Source organism: Gigantopelta aegis, chromosome 3 (assembly GCF_016097555.1).
Source record: "Gigantopelta aegis isolate Gae_Host chromosome 3, Gae_host_genome, whole genome shotgun sequence".
NCBI lineage: Eukaryota > Metazoa > Mollusca > Gastropoda > Neomphalida > Peltospiridae > Gigantopelta > Gigantopelta aegis.
In genome coordinates, this window is record NC_054701.1 from 58964412 (window position 1) to 58982087 (window position 17676).

A 17676-nucleotide genomic window follows, 5' to 3' on the forward strand; every position below is an offset into this window, starting at 1 on the left:
AAACCCATTCTTCCATTTAAACTAAAACTATTGTTAAAAAGCCAACGAGGATGTAAAGATATGTACGATATAATAAACTTCAAATCAGTAACACCAAAATCACAAATTAAATACACGAATCAAGGATTTATTTTTACACCAAGTGATTGGGAACAGTACTATTTGCTACCTTTCCAATGTGTGAACGATTCAACTTTATTATGGTTCCAATACAGATTATTTCAAAGAATTTTAGCTACTAATATATTTTTACATATGATTCGCTACGTCGATTCGAATATGTGCAATTTATGTAGTAATTATCCTGAAACCATATCACATTTATTTGTAGAGTGTAATGAGACCAAAAACTTATGGGATTCGGTACAAGCCTGGATATTAACTAAGACTGGGAATATAATTACTTTTAATAAAAATAATATCATGTTTGGTTTCATAAATAATGAAAAAGATAACTTTCTTAATTGGCTAATTATTAATATAAAATACTACATTTACTGTACAAAAATACAGAAAAAATGCTTAGAAATCACTGCCATTAAAAACATATAGCACAAACAATTTGAAATAGAAAGATATATTCTATTTTAAAAATGCCATTATGAAAAATTTATTAAAGAATGGTACCCATGGCTCAACCTCTTTAATGAGTGAGTGATAGTAATATAGATATAATTAATTATTAAGAAAATATAATGTATACATATATACATGTAGAAATATATATTATGACTGATTTAGTGCATGGCTTGTTTGGAGATCGCAGGGTTTCATGTCTTATTTAATTCAAAACAACTTCTTTCCTTCTTCTTATGCCATCTATATCTGTCTTGTATTTTTCTTCTTTTTCTTCTTCTTCTTCTTTTTCTTCTTCTTCTTCTAAATCCTTTTCTGATTCTCATCCTTCTTATTCGATATTTTCTCTGTTCCTGTTTATATCTCGGATCATAACAATAGTTATATTATATATACTACTCAAAAGAATTTAAGGGTCAAAAATTTATAACCAAGTAAGTTTCAGAGTGTATTAGATTGATGATGTAAACTACACCAAATTTTTTATTTATTGTTCCATATTTACAAAAAAAATAAAATAAACGTCACTGTATACAAGAAAGTCACATGACATGCTGTCAAAGTTGAAGGTTGTCAAACATGGATTTTACACATTAGAACATTCGTTTAATAGTGTGTGAATCCACCCCTGGCGCGAATACACTCGACACATCGTTGCCTCATGCTGTTGATCAGACGTCTGAAGAACTCTTGGGGAATGGCCTGCCACTCTGCCATAAGAAGTTGACCCAGATCATGAAGTTTGGCGGGAGGGGCATGGTTATCCCGAACTCTCCTGCCTAATTCGTCCCAGGCGTGCTCTATTGGGGCCAAGTCAGGCAAATATGCTGGCCAATCCATCCTGGCCATCCTTGTTGTCTGAGAAAGTCCGTTACCACCCTGGCGCGGTGGGGTATGGCATTGTCATCCTGCAGAACTGCCCCGCCGCCAATCTGCTGAAGGCCTGGGAGAACCAACGGCCGGATAATCTCATTCAGATATCGGATTCCATTCAGATTGCCATCCACCACATAGAGGGGGGTCCTGTGGTGGATAGAGATGCCGCCCCACACCATGACGCTGCCACCACCGAACCGGTGACGTTGTCTAACGTTAACGTCAGCGAAGCGCTCCCCAGGACGTCTGTAGACACGAACCCGACCGTCGTTGAACTGGAGACTAAACCTGGACTCATCAGTGAACATCACTCGACCCCACTGAACACGTTGCCACCGCAGATGAAGAGTGGTGGTCGAACAGCCTGGCGACGGCAGCGTAGATTATTGGCTCTCAGACGATTGCGTATGGTTTGATCAGACACTCGAGTTCCAGTCGCAGTCCGCAGATTGTCACGTAATCGGCGTGCAGTGGTTGTGCGTTGACGTAGAGCCATATTGGTGATGTAGCGGTCCTCTCTATTTGTAGTGCTTAGGGGTCTTCCCGAACGTGGACGATTTCGAACAGAATTCATTGCTTGGTACCGTTGCCACAGTCGGCCAACGACACTCTGACTGACACCAAGTCTCAGAGCAACATTTCTTTGCGTATTGCCATCCTGAAGCCAAGCAATAGCCCTTCCTCGATCTTCGATAGTCAGTTGAAGTCGTACCATTGTCGAATTTGGAGTGTGCACCATACACGAACGCAAGCTCCAATTATACGGAAATTCAGCATTGGGAACATGGAATACACATGCAAAGCGTGCAAATGAAGCGCTTTGTGAAAAAGCAAGTTATGGGCACTTAGCAGACCTTTCGCTTTCGCCCTAATTTACGTGCAAATGTAAGCATGTTTTCGCCATTAGAACTAGTCGACAGTGTCAATGACAGTGGATTTTAATTCATTTATGGGTTGCTTAGACCCACTTTCGTCAAAATGGAACAATACCATGCGTGACATTATGGTCTAGCTAATATAATTGACTTTCAGAAAATAATGTCTTTTGAGTAGTATAGATCACTGTCCATGTTCATCTGTATGCATGAGTTGAACTTCACCCTGAATCAGTTTCTATTAGTTTTTGTTATTTTTAACACAGTTTGTTGCTGCTTAGACCATGGATACAAATGTAAAGCAGTGATTCGGGGCTCCCAAACCCGACACTGCTATATGATCTGGGACAATAAATGTGTATTAAATAAAAAACAACAAACAAACAAAAAACAAAACAAAAAATCGATTACATTAAGTACAGCATATTTCGAGGGCTGGATAACCCAATCGAGAAAATATAATTTCATTCTTAATGGAACAGAAGAAGGAAGGAAATGTTTTATTTAACAATGTACTCAATACAATTTATTTATGGTTATATGGCATCAGACATATCGTTAAGGACCACACAGATATTGAGAGAGGAAACCCGCTGTCGCCACTTCATGGACTACTCTTTTCGATTAGCAGCAAGGGATCTTTTATATGCACCATCCCACAGGCAGAGTAGTACATACCACAGCCTTTGATATACCAATCGTGGTGCACTGGCCGGAACAAGAAATAGCCCAATGGGCCCACCAACAGGTATTGATCCAAGACCCACCACACATCGAGCGAGCGCTTTACCACTGGGCTACATCCTGCCCCTTTTAATGGAACGGATGACATTCTTTGCTATTGTTATTTGCTATTTTATTGACCAATGTTTTTTTTTACAAATTGTACATAAAAATGAAGTATTTTGTTCTTTCAAACAAAATTTTTTTTATTTGACTGGTATCACACGCAAAACAAACTTAGAGAAGTAGTTTTGTCACTAACCTTGTATCTTTACTGTAAAAAGGATCCCTTGCTGAAATGTAAGCAACAAAATGAAGAAACACCATTTGGCACAAAGCAGATATTTAAAAACCTTCTAACTGCTGATACTTAATATTAAAAGACTGTAAAATATGTAACAGGTCAATCAACACAAAGTTATTTTTCATAACTTTCCAATACAGATCTTCCATAAAACTGTAAAAGCCCTGTAGAACACAATCGGATTGAAATCAGCTCTAGTTATTAACCAGTGGAGCTAATTTTAATCAGATTGTGTAGAACAGTAACTTGCAGCCCAGTGTATACTCATAATGTACAGGGCTCAAACGGCCAGCAGCCAGGTCGCCAATGCGACCGATGTCCCGTTTGGGCGACTTAAATATTTTTAAAATTATAGCGTTAGTCGGCCAAATAATATTATGTGGACAATCTTCTTTAGCGCTATAACATATGAGCCATTATTAATATTTGTATTCCACATTAAAATCATGCTCGTGGATATCTTACCATAATTTGCCAACATCCATTATTATTTTTTGGGCCACCATATTTTTTGGCAAGTTTTGAGCCCTGAAAGTATCATCTTAGATGATAGCAAAGTCAATAACCTTGAACAGAAATTGATTTCACAATGCTTAAAGTGACAGACCCTGGTTTTCAAACACGACCTCAAATGTTTCACTACTGGATCTGTTTTTGATACTTAGGTCTGGTCATAGGGCTTTACGTGCACATTCAGAGCAAGCTGTTGTAGCGCACACCTGTCCTGGGCACAAGAGCCGGCCTCGACCAGCTCCTCCGTCCAGGACAGGAAAGGTGGGGGGTGGGAAGGAGGAGGGACCGCCTGCACTGGTAGGTGCAAGGGAGCACCAGCAGCCCGACCGTGGTCGGTATTTGATACTTGCTGTTGTAGCGCACACCTGTCCTGGGCACAAGAGCCAACCTCGACCGGCTCCTCCGTCCAGGACAGGAAAGGTGGGGGTGGGAAGGAGGGACCACCTGCACTGGTAGGTGCAAGGGAGCACCAGCAGCCCGACCGTGGTCGGTATTTGATACTTGAAATCAAACACTAGTTATAGTTTATTGTTTAGATTATCCATTTCCATATATCCAAGTGTTTCTCGTCATCCAGTGGTGTGTGTAATCCAGCATCTTCCATAAATTCCAGAAACACATCTATCTCTGAGAAGTAACAGTTATGGAGATAAGCTCTAGTCTGGAAGGAATTAATGAATGAATGTTTAATGACACCCCAGCACAAAAATACACACCGGCTATTTGGGTGTCACAAATGGTAAGTATATGAAAATATTAAAACGGTTATATCGACGAGCTCTAGTTTAATCTTAGAGGATATTTCCCCACTCCAACATCACAGACTCTTTTGTTTCTCTTTTACGTCAAAAATTACCGATGATTAATAAAATCATTGTGCTCTAGTAGTGTCGTTAAACAAAACAAACTTTTAACTTGTTTCACTTTATTATAACTTTATACAGATGTGTTACAGGCTTGTAGATTAAAAAGATTAATCTATATATATTTACTACAATTTTTCTATAATAAAAGAAAGTTGCATATTTAATTAAATAATGATCAGAATACTGACACTTTTACTATTTAGTAGACGCAGACATTGTTTTAGTCTTTAACAACGAACACCACCTAGTGAGCGGGAAGCGCATTAGTTCTGTGATGTTAAACCCGTTCAAAGATTATGGTCAGTATAGTTTGGTACCACATGTTTTTCTGACAACACTTCGAGTTTAGACCGCATAAAAGAAAGAAAGAAATGTTTTATTTAACGATGCGCTCAACACATTTTATTTACGGTTATATGGCGTCAGATATATGGTTAAGGACCACACAGATATTGAGAGAGGAAACCTGCTGTCGCCACATCATGGGCTACTCTTTTCGATTAGCAGCAAGGGATCTTTTATATGCACCATCCCACAGACAGGGTAGTACATACCACAGCCTTAGATATACCAATCGTGGTGTACTGGCTGGAACGAGAAATAGCCCAATGGGCCCACCGACAAGACCACATAAATGCACAGTGGCCACATACACACCACCTTATACTGTCTGGTTGTCTCACTACACTATCATTATCTGTAACACACACATATGCGTTGACTTTTCTTCACACGAACTGGGATTTATCATCTAATTTTTACTCACTAGTAGTGGTGGGAATTGGTGGGATTTTCATGTCTGATGATTAGTTAGTGGAAGGAAGGAAGGAAATGTTTTATTTAACGACGCACTCACATTTTATTTACGGTTATATGGTGTCGGACATATGGTTAAGGACCACACAGATATTGAGAGAGGAAACCCGCTGTCGCCACTTCATAGGCTACTCTTTCCGATTAGCAGCAAGGGATCTTTTATATGCACCATCCCACACAGGGTAGTACATACCACGGCCTTTGATATGTCAGTCGTGGTGCACTGGCTGGAACGAGAAATAGCCCAATGGGCCCACCAACAGGGATCGATCCCAGACCTACTGCACATCGAGCGAACGCTATGTTCAGCCCCCCGATTGGTTAGTGGAATCAACCAATCATCGATTATAATCAGTTGTGGACATTTTAAACTTTTTTCAAACAAGGTTAAATATATGTACGTTTGTTACCACTGACGCATATTGTTACTCAAGGTATCTAATGGATGTATAAAAGATAAGAATAAAAGTATCATACATGTAAAATTGTCACTTATTTTTTATCTGTTCAAGTTAAAGAAGAACTTGTCATTATTTTTTTTCAAATCACCATGTTCACATGCTCCGGCGAAAGTTGTGACCTTTTCTTGCTGAATAGGTTTCCAGCCATGCTAAAAGTGCAACCGGTTGTTATAAAATACAGATTATTGGTGAAACTCATGGATCTCACAAGTTGAAAACAGAACATTCTAATACCAGACTCGACTTTATCCTTCGTCAAATAAATCTCAGATAAATTAACACGAAATTGATTTAACTATATTTTTTTGTAGGGTATAATGTATATTATGTATTTATGCAAATGATTTCGCCGTACAAACAGTACATTTCACAGATTGATCCATAAATAATACACAGAGTTGAAATCTGTAGTTTCTGTTTTTACAGATACCATTCAGATCACTGGCAATTTCCGTAGCATAAGGTATGTGTATGTTCGTTTATAATCGATTACCAGAATTTGTAATTGATTAGTTGGAATTCGGATTTTAACAACCAATCTTCGATTATTCCAATTAATCGGACCATCACTACTCGCAAGTTTGTTTGTTACTAGCTTTTACCTCAGTAGTTGTAAATACAAGCTCAAAATGAAACCATCGCAGTGTATCACACATAAACAGTGGGGGTTTTTTTATAACAAATTCACCATGATTACTGTTGATTAAGAAATCAGTCTCGGAATCTCTTCTCTTTTTTTTTTGTTAGTGGCTTTATTGTCATGCTATGTCAACTTGCAGATCAAGTATTCTGCCAGTCATGTCACATTTGCTTACAAGGGAGACAACTTCTTTTATGAAAATGGCCATCGTAGAAATAATCAGGGGTGGGGTTTTTTTTAATGAATTCTGGTCATGCACTTTTTCTATGAATAAATGTGTACATTGATATATGAACTTTGGATAGGCATCTTAACAACAATGAATGCTTATTTTTTCATAACACTTTTTAACCAACCTTAGTGCCCATTTTTTCTGGCTGAAACTAGGGTCTGAGGCTTTAAGCATACTAAGTATTTAAAACATTTATTCATTATGTACATCAAGTTACTCACTGAACGATTTGGAATCCAAGTAGGGGAACTTGTCTTTGTTTTGAGCCAACAGGGCAATATTAAAAATAAATGCACGTGCAGCATTTATTTTTGCTGAAAAGCATAAAAATATCGTTACACGAAATGTAGCATCTAAAAAGACAAATTGCACAAAATACCAAAATGTGCACTCACAAACATAACTATATGTTTTGTTTTCATAAACATAAATATTGTTTCAAAGCTCACCCTGCTCAGCTGACTGGAGTTTTTATGAAACATAATGAAAATATAGGAAGGAAGGAAGGAAGGAAATGGTTTATTTAACGACGCACTCAACACATTTTATTTACGGTTATACGACGTAGGACATATGGTTAAGGACCACACAGATACTGAGGGAGGAAACTTGCTGTCGCCACTTCATGAGCTACTCTTTTCGATTAGCAGCACGGGATCCTTTATATGCACCATTCCACAGACAGGATAGCACATACCACAGCCTTTGATGTACCAGTTGTGGTGCACTAGCTGGAGAAAAAAATAGCCCAATGGACCCACCGACGGGGATCGATCCCAAACTGATATGTCAATATGAAAATGTGTCTTTATCGGTTGTACATAGAAACAGGAATAAAAACAGTTATTGATTAATTTAAAATATACATAAATCAATTGCAGTCAGAACTCTGCATAGGCATCAAAAGAAGAAAGCAACTGGGGTTGTGGGTATACAGTTATATTAATCTTATTTCTAGCCCTGAACAAGGATGTGAATTAAAATTGATGTGTCATATGAAAAACAGTTTATGTTCTGTCTATTATTAATAATAAACTTCAGATCTTTGTTTTCAAGCATGTTGAGAAAATGTCATTAATAAATAACCATGTTGATTAAAATCAGTATCATTATGCTACATTCAAGATGACATTGTTTTCTTGTCACTATTGGTTTTGAAAGGATTCTAGTTTAGAGAGGGGTCCAGTCCTGAGAATTTTCACTGTATGTTTGAGGTGTGCATAAAATTATGTTCACATTCGTTCACATAGATCTGAAATAGAAATCGACTTATAGTATAGCCAAAATTTTAGCCACTTGCAATTTTATAAGTCAAATTTTTTTTTTAATCAGCCAATGGCCAAAATGGCTACTGACCGAGAGAGCCATAGGGAGTAATAAATATTTACATATGATCTCAAAGTGCTGTTAAAATAATAATGAGAAATAGGATGTTTTTCAAGTATATTTTGTGCCAAAAGAACCACCCATCGTGTCCTACAGTAGAAATGTTAATGCCACAATATTTACAACTGAAATGCAAGGAAAGAAGGAAGGAAGGAAGGAAATGTTTTATTTAAATAACACACTCAACACATTTTATTTATGGTTATAGGGCGTCAGACATGTGGTTAAGGACCACATAGATATTGAGAGAGAAAATCCACTGTCACCACTTCATGGGCTACTCTTTTCGATTAGCAGCAAGGGATCTTTTATATACACCATCCCACAGACAGGATAGTACATGGCCTTTGTTACACCAGTTGTGGAGCACTGGCTGGAACGAGAAATGAAATGCAAGGAAACCAAGGAAGTCATAACAGTGACAGTACCTGCTGCAAATAGACAGCCAAGGGTGAGGGTTTGGAATATTGTGTTTAAGATGTATTTTAGAGCATTATGGAATGAAAATATTACCACAGAAAGAATGTTTTATTTAACAACGCACTCAACACATTTTATTTACGGTTATATGGCGTTAGGACCACACAGATTTGGAGAGGAAACCCGCTGTCGCCACTACATGGGCTACTCTTTCCGATTAGCAGCAAGGGATCTTTCATTTGCGCTTCCCACAGGCAGGATAGCACAAACCATGGCCTTTGTTGAACCAGTTATGGATCACTGATTGGTGCAAGTGGTTTACACCTACCCATTGAGCCTTGCGGAGCACTCACTCAGGGTTTGGAGTCGGTATCTGGATTAAAAATCCCATGCCTCGACTGGGATCCGAACCCAGTACCTACCAGCCTGTAGACCGATGGCCTAAACACGGCGCCACCGAGGCCGGTATATTACCACAGAATCATGAGCTAAATAACAGATGAGATTCTTATAGTTAGATGTATATCTGTCTTTTCAAAAATGACCTGCGTTATTTGAGTGGTTTTATCAGATGAATTTATATTTCAGGGCCCAGTTGTTCAAAGCATTGTTAAATTAACCCTCGGTTAGTGTAAAAAAATTCTTGTTAATTATTTTTGCAAAAATACAAAATCCACTTTAGATTTGATTATATGTGGATATTTTGGTTGTTCCAAGTCAAATGTTAACAGTAGGTTTTCAATTATTATAATTACTAATCATCCAGTACTTGTTTTTCAAAAGTTTCCATTAACACTGGTTAAGCTAATTTAACATTTGAACAACTGGCACCAGATTTTAACCTTTATGCTGTATTTTAATGGTGATTATGCAGAGTCCAGATGGATCGACACTGTTTGGTGTCACTCAGAGACATGTAATTTGGCATCATACAAAAAAACAATCACATTTAATTATTTTTGACTATCATAATGGATCAAAAGATGAATTCTCATATGTTTACTAGCATAATCGTACATGAAAAGGCATATCTCGGATAATTCCATGGCGAACTGTGTAGCTGCGAAACACAATTGTGAACCGAGTCCAGAATGCCTTCCCCTGAAAATCCACATAACAATCAACATTAATCAACCATGGAAGAAAATACCTTTTTTAACCTTTATTTTTGTGCTTACATCCAATTACGGTTCAAGCACGCTGTCCTGGGCACACCTCAGCTGTCTGGGCGCTGTCTGTCCAGGACGTTAATGGTTAGTTGTTAGAGGTTATGAGAGAGAAGTCGGTATAGTGGTGGTCTTACACCTCCCTAATAAGTCATTAAACTTGCTCTTGGTGGGTGCCAGAAGCAGGATGCGAACCAAGTAGCTATCAGTTTTAAGACTGATGACTTAAACACATGTAGTATAGCTGGCAATGTATATATATGTGTGTGTATATATATATGTGTGTATATATATATGTGTGGATATATATATATAGATAGATAGATAGATAGATAGATAGATAGATAGATATGGTGGACCTATTCTCTGACTGGGTTTTGCCCCTCAACTGGTATATCAAAGACAGTAGTACATGTGCTGTCCTGTCTGTAAGAAAGCATATATCAGGGCTTGTAGAATTTTTATAAAAAATCAACTAGCCATGATTAAAACTTCACTAGCCCTACTTTAAATAAAAACAATTTTACTAATGGTAATAATCAGATATGTCACTTAAAGAGGAAGATTCAGCTTTAAAATCCTTAGATTGGGGTCAATCTGATTAAAATTAGCTCTACTGGGTCTGCCAGTAGATCTAACAGCATCACATGAACTCCCATGTCCAGGTGACATTTCATCTATAAATAACAATTTAAATATCGACCAATTACACTTCGCCTTTTATAGCGTTATTCGGGAGTATACAAATTCTAAAAATACCGGGCGAGAATATTTATGCAATAGGCCAACTTGTTGGTCTATTTCAACATTGAAAAAAACCAGGTTGAAAGTGCAGTAATAAACTCTGGATTGTATACTAGTATAAACAGATTTTATCGCTACACCATCACGGTTTTTGCCTTGAACAAATTTTATATAAAATTTTACAATGAAATTAGTTTCCGGCATACTTCGTAATTCACTCGAATCATTTTGTATATCCTCGGCATAATCCTGAATGTTTTCAAATTCTTTTCAAATCACTGGCATGATTTTGCAAGTAAAGTTTTGATTGGTCGAATGAAAGGTCAACTGGACAGGAGCTCCAACTGGGTGCTGTTAGATCCACATGTAATAGTGGAGCTAATTTTAATTAGATTGGATCGGGGTGGAAAGAGGGGACAGGATATGTTCATATTTTCAAACTATGTAACTGCAGCATTTGACATGGGTTTTTTTCCCACTAGCCGTCGGGCTAGTTATAGTAATTATTTACTAGCCCAACACTGAATATCACTAGCCATGGGAATGGGGCTACCATAATGTAGAAGCCCTGCACATATATTGGTACACATGTACATGCAATAGATCACTTGCTACTAACAAGTTTTCTTTTAAGAAATCCTACAAATGTTTGATATTCAATAGCCAATGATTAATAAATCAACATGCTCGAGTTTCATTAATTACAACAATCTTTAACCACTATGACACTGATGCCAGAAGAATAATACAACTCTTTACTCAAATTAAGTATCTAAATACTGCCTAAACAGGCAACTGGTTTACTGGATTATTGAGGTATATTGGATAATTCAGTTAAAACATTTTAAAAATAGTTATGCGCACATGTTAATATTAATATATGCTTACATATTATAGGTTGACAACATACATGTACCTTCTGTGTATTTTCTAATACATACTGTTAAAAATAAGTTAAAATTAAATATGGCATATGGAAACATATCTGAATCACAAACAATTACCAAATTAATAGCCAACAAAAAAATTAGTATGTGTACTGGCATTTCAAAATTGTGTCTCAATAGATGCAAGTTTCAGACATTGATACACAATTCTAAACTGAGCAATTATACATGTAGTACTTGTTAATCAATTTTCAATTCACTACACAATTACAAGATAAACCGTTTCTTTTGTTCTTGAATTTGCATCCAAAGTCTGGAATAGAAGGCATCCAGTGTCGACAGAGTGGGGTTTTTTTCTAATAAAGTAACAGTAGCTGAACAGGACTTTAAAACTGTGCTGGTTTACACATAATGCCAGTTTAGATAGATGCCGGTTTGGACAGAGTCCACTCTGTGTGTGTCTGTGTGTGTGTGTGTGTGTGTGTATGTGTATGTATGTATATGTGTGTATATCCGCGTTTAAGCAGTGCCCACTAGATAAATTTACTTCCGGATTTCGTTTCTCGTAATTATGTTCGCACGCACCGATACAATTCCAGAACATCCACCTTTTAGCATTAAAATTAGTAGTAGTAACAGAAATTCAATTCTAACTTACATATATTTTGTGGTAACCTGTAAATGGGTTACCAGACACAATGCTTATTTCGATGCCTGTACAGTCGAACCTCATTAATCCGGACTCTGATTATCCGGAAACCCCACTTTCCGGACAGATGAGCGACAAAACGAAACAGCTACTTTGCAAATTTATTCATAAGTCCGGATATTCAGCTTCTGCATACGGATGGTCATAATCCAAAACAAAGTGTTAAGAATAAAGGAAATTCGCTTCATTTAACCAGTTACTGCTAAAACAACAAATCCCCTGCCTTCAATAAACACGACCAGTTAAGACCAGTCAGGCAATCCACACAAGCTCTAATGGCTGCAAGGGGTTTTACACCCCTGTTTTACACACTTATCGATTCGGTGCACTGCGTTAGATATACCGCTCTACGATCCTGTTGTGTTTTATAATCTTTAGAACAGTCGATTAAGAGTAATTAACTTTGAGTTACTGTTACAATTGGTCGACAAAAGAAAAATGGTCAGAGTTAAGGGATACTTATCGAGAAATGCACATTTTGTAAGAAATTTCCTTTGATCGATGTTCCATTTAATTTAATGCTTCTTATCTTAACAATGTCCACTCACTTGAGGATAATCAATGTTGAGTTACTGTTGCCATCTGGTTGGGACATAAAGATCAAACTTTTAAGGTTTTGACACCATTTTCTAACTGTCGTTATGGAAAACCAACTAAAGAAAAGAAAACGTCACAAGATTACAGCCTGCGAAAAGAGAGAAATATGTCAATACAAAATTAAAAATCCCAAAGCTATTGTCTTGATATGATGGCAAAGTATTTCGGTAACACTTTTGGTCATGACATCGGGAAGTCGACTATTGGTGACATTGTGAAAAATATAGAAAAATGGTTAAGCATTGTCGAAGATGAATTCGCATTGACACGAGCCCGCCACGCCAGGAACCAGAAACTAGAAGAGGCAATGTACCTATGGCTGAGCAATATGTCCAGTAGAAATGCAGCAATCAACGATCAAATGTTGATTGAGAAAGCAAAAGAACTAGGTGCTAAACTGAACATAACAGATTTCGCATACTTCCGTGGGCGGTTGTCACGGTTCAAGTCCCGACACAATATAAACAAAAATACATTATTAGTACCTGATCCTTGACCATGCAACAAAATGTCTCCTTGTGTTTGTTGAAGAAAATGAACTCCGATGGGGAAAGTTCCTCATCAAACAAGCCATAATCTGCATCCGACAAACGAATCTTCCTCATGTCTGCTCGTTAACCATCACACCTGACAATAAAACAGTTATACAATAAGAAAATATAATGAACATTTGTCACAATATTAGTGTAATAAAACTCCTTCACTTTACTTAATGTTTAGAAAATACAATATATTTCAGGGCACTGTTCCACGAAGCGATCTTAGCACTACTATCGCCGTAAATATCTACCATCGCAACCTTAATTTGTTTCTACAATTACCAGCCTGTTCCACAACATAGAAATATGAGATGTATCTACAATTGTACTGCAAAGCATATGTAATAATATCTACCTGGGTGTTATAGTCTGTTTCAAATTACATATGTTTTGCAGTACAATTGTAGATACATCTCATATTTCTATCTATAACAGGTCATTTATTGTCATTTTTTCTACCGGTTGTTTGAATACCACAACAGGTCATGATAATACAGACACATTTTTATAGTTTTTATTCCAGGGATTTTCATAAGTAATATGTAAGACTGGAAAATCACCTGGGTATAATTTTGATTAGTACTTTAGTTACCTTGTTATGTTACGCTGTGCAAAACAGCACAACGATCAAGTGTGTGTGTCAATGTATGCAGTAAATAGAACATGAATCGACTCTTCGAAGTTGTTTTATTCGTAATTTTGGTGTAATTTATTTCGAGAAAAGCGTAGGAGCCCAGCAAATGAAGATGGAATAGCTACATGTGAATTTCACTATATTTAGTGTTTTATTGCAACTTTTATGAAGAGATACTGAAAGATTTGATTTACTATCCCATTTTAAAACGGAGTATTTTCAGAATAGCAGAATAGTGTATATTTCGACCCCTGGTTGGAATGTCAGCCAATTTCGACCCTTGTTACTTATTTCAACTTTGTTAATAAAAATGTACTGGACTGTGAACAAATTGGATGTAGATTGCGCAAACTGTGAATGAGAAAACAAGCCAACGTAATTTGAAGCCTTTACACAATTAGGGTTGCACAGTTTGCACAATCAACATCAGATTTGTTGTCATCTAATTGTCGTTTATGTTAATATTTATGAGGTTTTTCTTCACAGTATGGGGACCATTAATTTTACTAAGTAATTTTTGTTTATTCCTTAAAATTACCAATATCAGGACCACATGACTCACAGAAATCGACTTGAAATGGAGAAAGATGAATTAACATCCGGTGCGTGTCAAATGACCTGGCCAAATCATTTAACTTTTATGATTTTCATGTCCCAAAGGGTTATAATTTTATTTCAAGTATTATATTCCATTTGCAAAAGGTATGCTGCATTTCTGTGCCCCTACTGTGGTGAATAGTAAATTATGACCATTCAGAACTATAAATAACTTTGAGTGTATCAATTATTTTAATTAAGAATCAGTTCATTAAAAAAAAAATATTTTACAAACTTTCACTGGTATGAACATAATTGCCTATTTGTACCAATCATTTGAGAGAAAGAGGTGAACTGACTGCTCTTGACAAACTTAATTTTTCCTTTAAAAAAATATTAATCAAAGTGTTCGTACACTGTGCATATTTCAGAAACTATTTCATCGTGTAGTGGCTTTAAAAACTTAAAATGACAAACCATACATGCGCTAAAAGGTTGTTGATTTTTTTTCGTTAACCGATTGAAATATATTTTATTTCGTGTATCGAAACTGAAATATACAGAATATTTTTTCCATAAGTATCATATTCGTATTTTTATCATTAGCCAAATGCAGTTTGTGATGTCAATGGTATTACTTGATATTATTTCATTACGCCTAAATTATAATATAATTTGCTAACTGAATTTTAAAATTCGCTACTGACGAATTTGTAAAGTGCCAGAGGTAGCCCTAAAAATCTACGTATAATTGTTACAACCTGACTAATAATTGGGGCAAGTTGTTAATTTTTATAGTGGCAATTAACTACGCTGATTTGAGCAAGTTGACCCCTGGTTGGGGCGGGTTTGTTTTGGAGCCAGTTGACCTGCTCCCAAAGAAACAAAATCGAACTGATCAAGAAAATAATACAGTCTTTCCAAATGTTTCATAAATAAACTGTGATGTTTTGAATACTTGAAAAGTAACTTTATTTTCTAATTTCAAGTACATTTTTAGGTTTTAGTTTTTAAACACTAAGGCATATGTTTTACTATTACAGCCGTTTTTGGTAACTGAAATCATACTTTACTTATATTTTATGATTTAGATTATCAATTTCCAAAGTGTTTTTGGTCTTCTTGGTGTTTTTAATATCACGAAATGTATTTATCATATTTTTAAAAACGCACGTGCGTCTGAGCAGTAACAGTTATGGAGTAGTTTTAGTCTATCTCTAGAGTGTATCTCACCATTTCAAAGTCACACTCGTGTTTTACTCAACTGTAACTTAACCCAAAAATGTGTTATAGGTTTGTAGATTAACTAAACTTGGTGTTAATTTTCACGGGCTGAAACTAGGGTCTGTCCCTTTAACGTATTGTAACTTAGTCCATGTGTTGAAAACAAAAATTGCGTCCTTCATTTTTCACTGACGAAAACACATTAGACAAGCTTACTTTACTTATATAAACCAAAAAAGGCATATTATACATAAACGAAATTCGGAATAATTAAGAAATGCGTGGATTCAACACCTACACCAAGAACTGCATTTAATTCAGAGTCTGTACCTACGTTAAAACGTTTACACTATAATTCATATGATTAATTACCAAAGAAATCACAATACGAGACCACATTCTCATCGAGCGAGTTCTATTGGTGTATTGTGATAATGCGCCGTTTTCATTCTAGGTACTTTGGAACTACTGGTGCAATGTTCGGCATTTTAATTTTCAACGTTTTTCAAAAGGGTTGATCAAAACAACAATTTCTTGGCATTTGCTTTCATAATACAACTGTAGCTTTAAATTAATTAATAAAAAACACTGTCTTATTAAAATCAAACAGTCGTACATGGCGCTCGCTTGATGCGCTGTCGGTCTGGAATCAATCCCAGTCGGTGAGCTCATTAGGCTATTTTTCGTTCCAGCCAGTGCACCACAACTGGTATGACAAAACCTGTGGCATGTTATCATGTCTGTGGGATAGTGCATATAAGCGATTATTGCTACTAATGAAAAAAATATGGCAGGTTTCCTCTAAAACTATATATGTCAAAATTACCAAAGGTTTGACATCCAATAGCCGATGATTAATAATCAATGTGCTCTAGTGGTGTCGTTAAACAAAATAAACAAAGTTCTATTGGCCACTAAATCTTAGGCGTCTGCTGATGTCTGCAACTGGTGGGGCCAGTGGTGTATTAAGGTGGGGATGGGTGGGGACCATGTACGCTCTACGTATATTATGTAGGCTACACTGAGAACTGCTACGACCCCCCCCCCCCACCCCTTCCTGTGCACCCGCCCCGATTCCGACGCCTATAGGTATTAAAACAGAGTAACGTCTCACTTTTTAAAGTTGAATAGCAGAAAAAAAGTATGCAAAGCAGAACATTGATACTTTTCACAAAATCAGTTTATTATATTGATTTTTGATGATGGCTTTTTCATTTTGAAACACGCCTTACTTTTAACATGGTATGCGAAGCAACAAAAATGTAAAAAAATTTTTAAAATGGTTTGGTTTATTGATCAAAAAAGAATCAAAAGGATTGCACAACAGGCAGAGCCTATATAAGTGCTCTCCTAAACAAGATGGACATGCACCTGGGGGAAGCTGAACAAAAGAATATCGGCCTCCCCCACCCAAACCCCCAATACTTGCTGCTGGTAATAACTTGGTACTTGGTGATGTCTCGACCAGAAGCGGTCAGGCCCTTTATAAGGGCCCTATGGGCAACCTAGGGAGACACCACAGCATCGTAAAGGTCTAAATTAACGAGCTACTCTCGATTCACTAATATCAAAACTTATATTAGCTCGGCCATTTACCTTTCGACCGACCGTTCAAAATTGCGCCAAATTCCCTCAATCAAAATTGCGCACCCTTTTCTCTTTGGCATTTAACTGCTCCATTCAAATTCCATAGCACCACCACCACCCCCACCCGCCTGCTACCGATTTGATCGGGCTGCTGGTACTCCCTTGCACCTGCCAGTGCAGGCGGTCCCTCCTCTCCCCTCCCCCCACCTTTCCTGTCATGGACGGAGGAGCCGGCCAAGGCCGGCTCTTGTGCCCACGACAGGCGTGCGCTACAACATCTTGTTCTGAATGTGCACGTAAAACCCTATGACATGACATGACAAGATAGACATCAGACAATATTCATAATCATATATATCTAAGG

At 37.0% G+C, this 17676-nt stretch overlaps 1 protein-coding gene and 1 long non-coding RNA gene across 2 annotated transcripts in view; both read right to left on the reverse strand.

Moving 5' to 3' along the window:
- Positions 1 to 7191, reverse strand: part of LOC121368327 — a 32634-nt gene extending 25443 nt beyond the window's left edge. The window contains exons 1-2 of the mRNA XM_041493010.1: positions 7104 to 7191; positions 3313 to 3343 (exon numbers count right to left, since the gene is read on the reverse strand). The gene's annotated coding sequence lies outside the window, so the exon portion shown is untranslated. The remainder of the gene's footprint in view (positions 1 to 3312; positions 3344 to 7103) is intronic.
- A 2514-nt stretch (positions 7192 to 9705) lies between these two features.
- LOC121367324 lies at positions 9706 to 16125 on the reverse strand. Its single transcript, XR_005957362.1, has 3 exons — positions 16024 to 16125; positions 13277 to 13418; positions 9706 to 9789 (listed from the first exon to the last, which is right to left on the reverse strand). It is a non-coding gene; the product is annotated as an uncharacterized LOC121367324 (long non-coding RNA).
- Positions 16126 to 17676: the final 1551 nt, after the last annotated feature.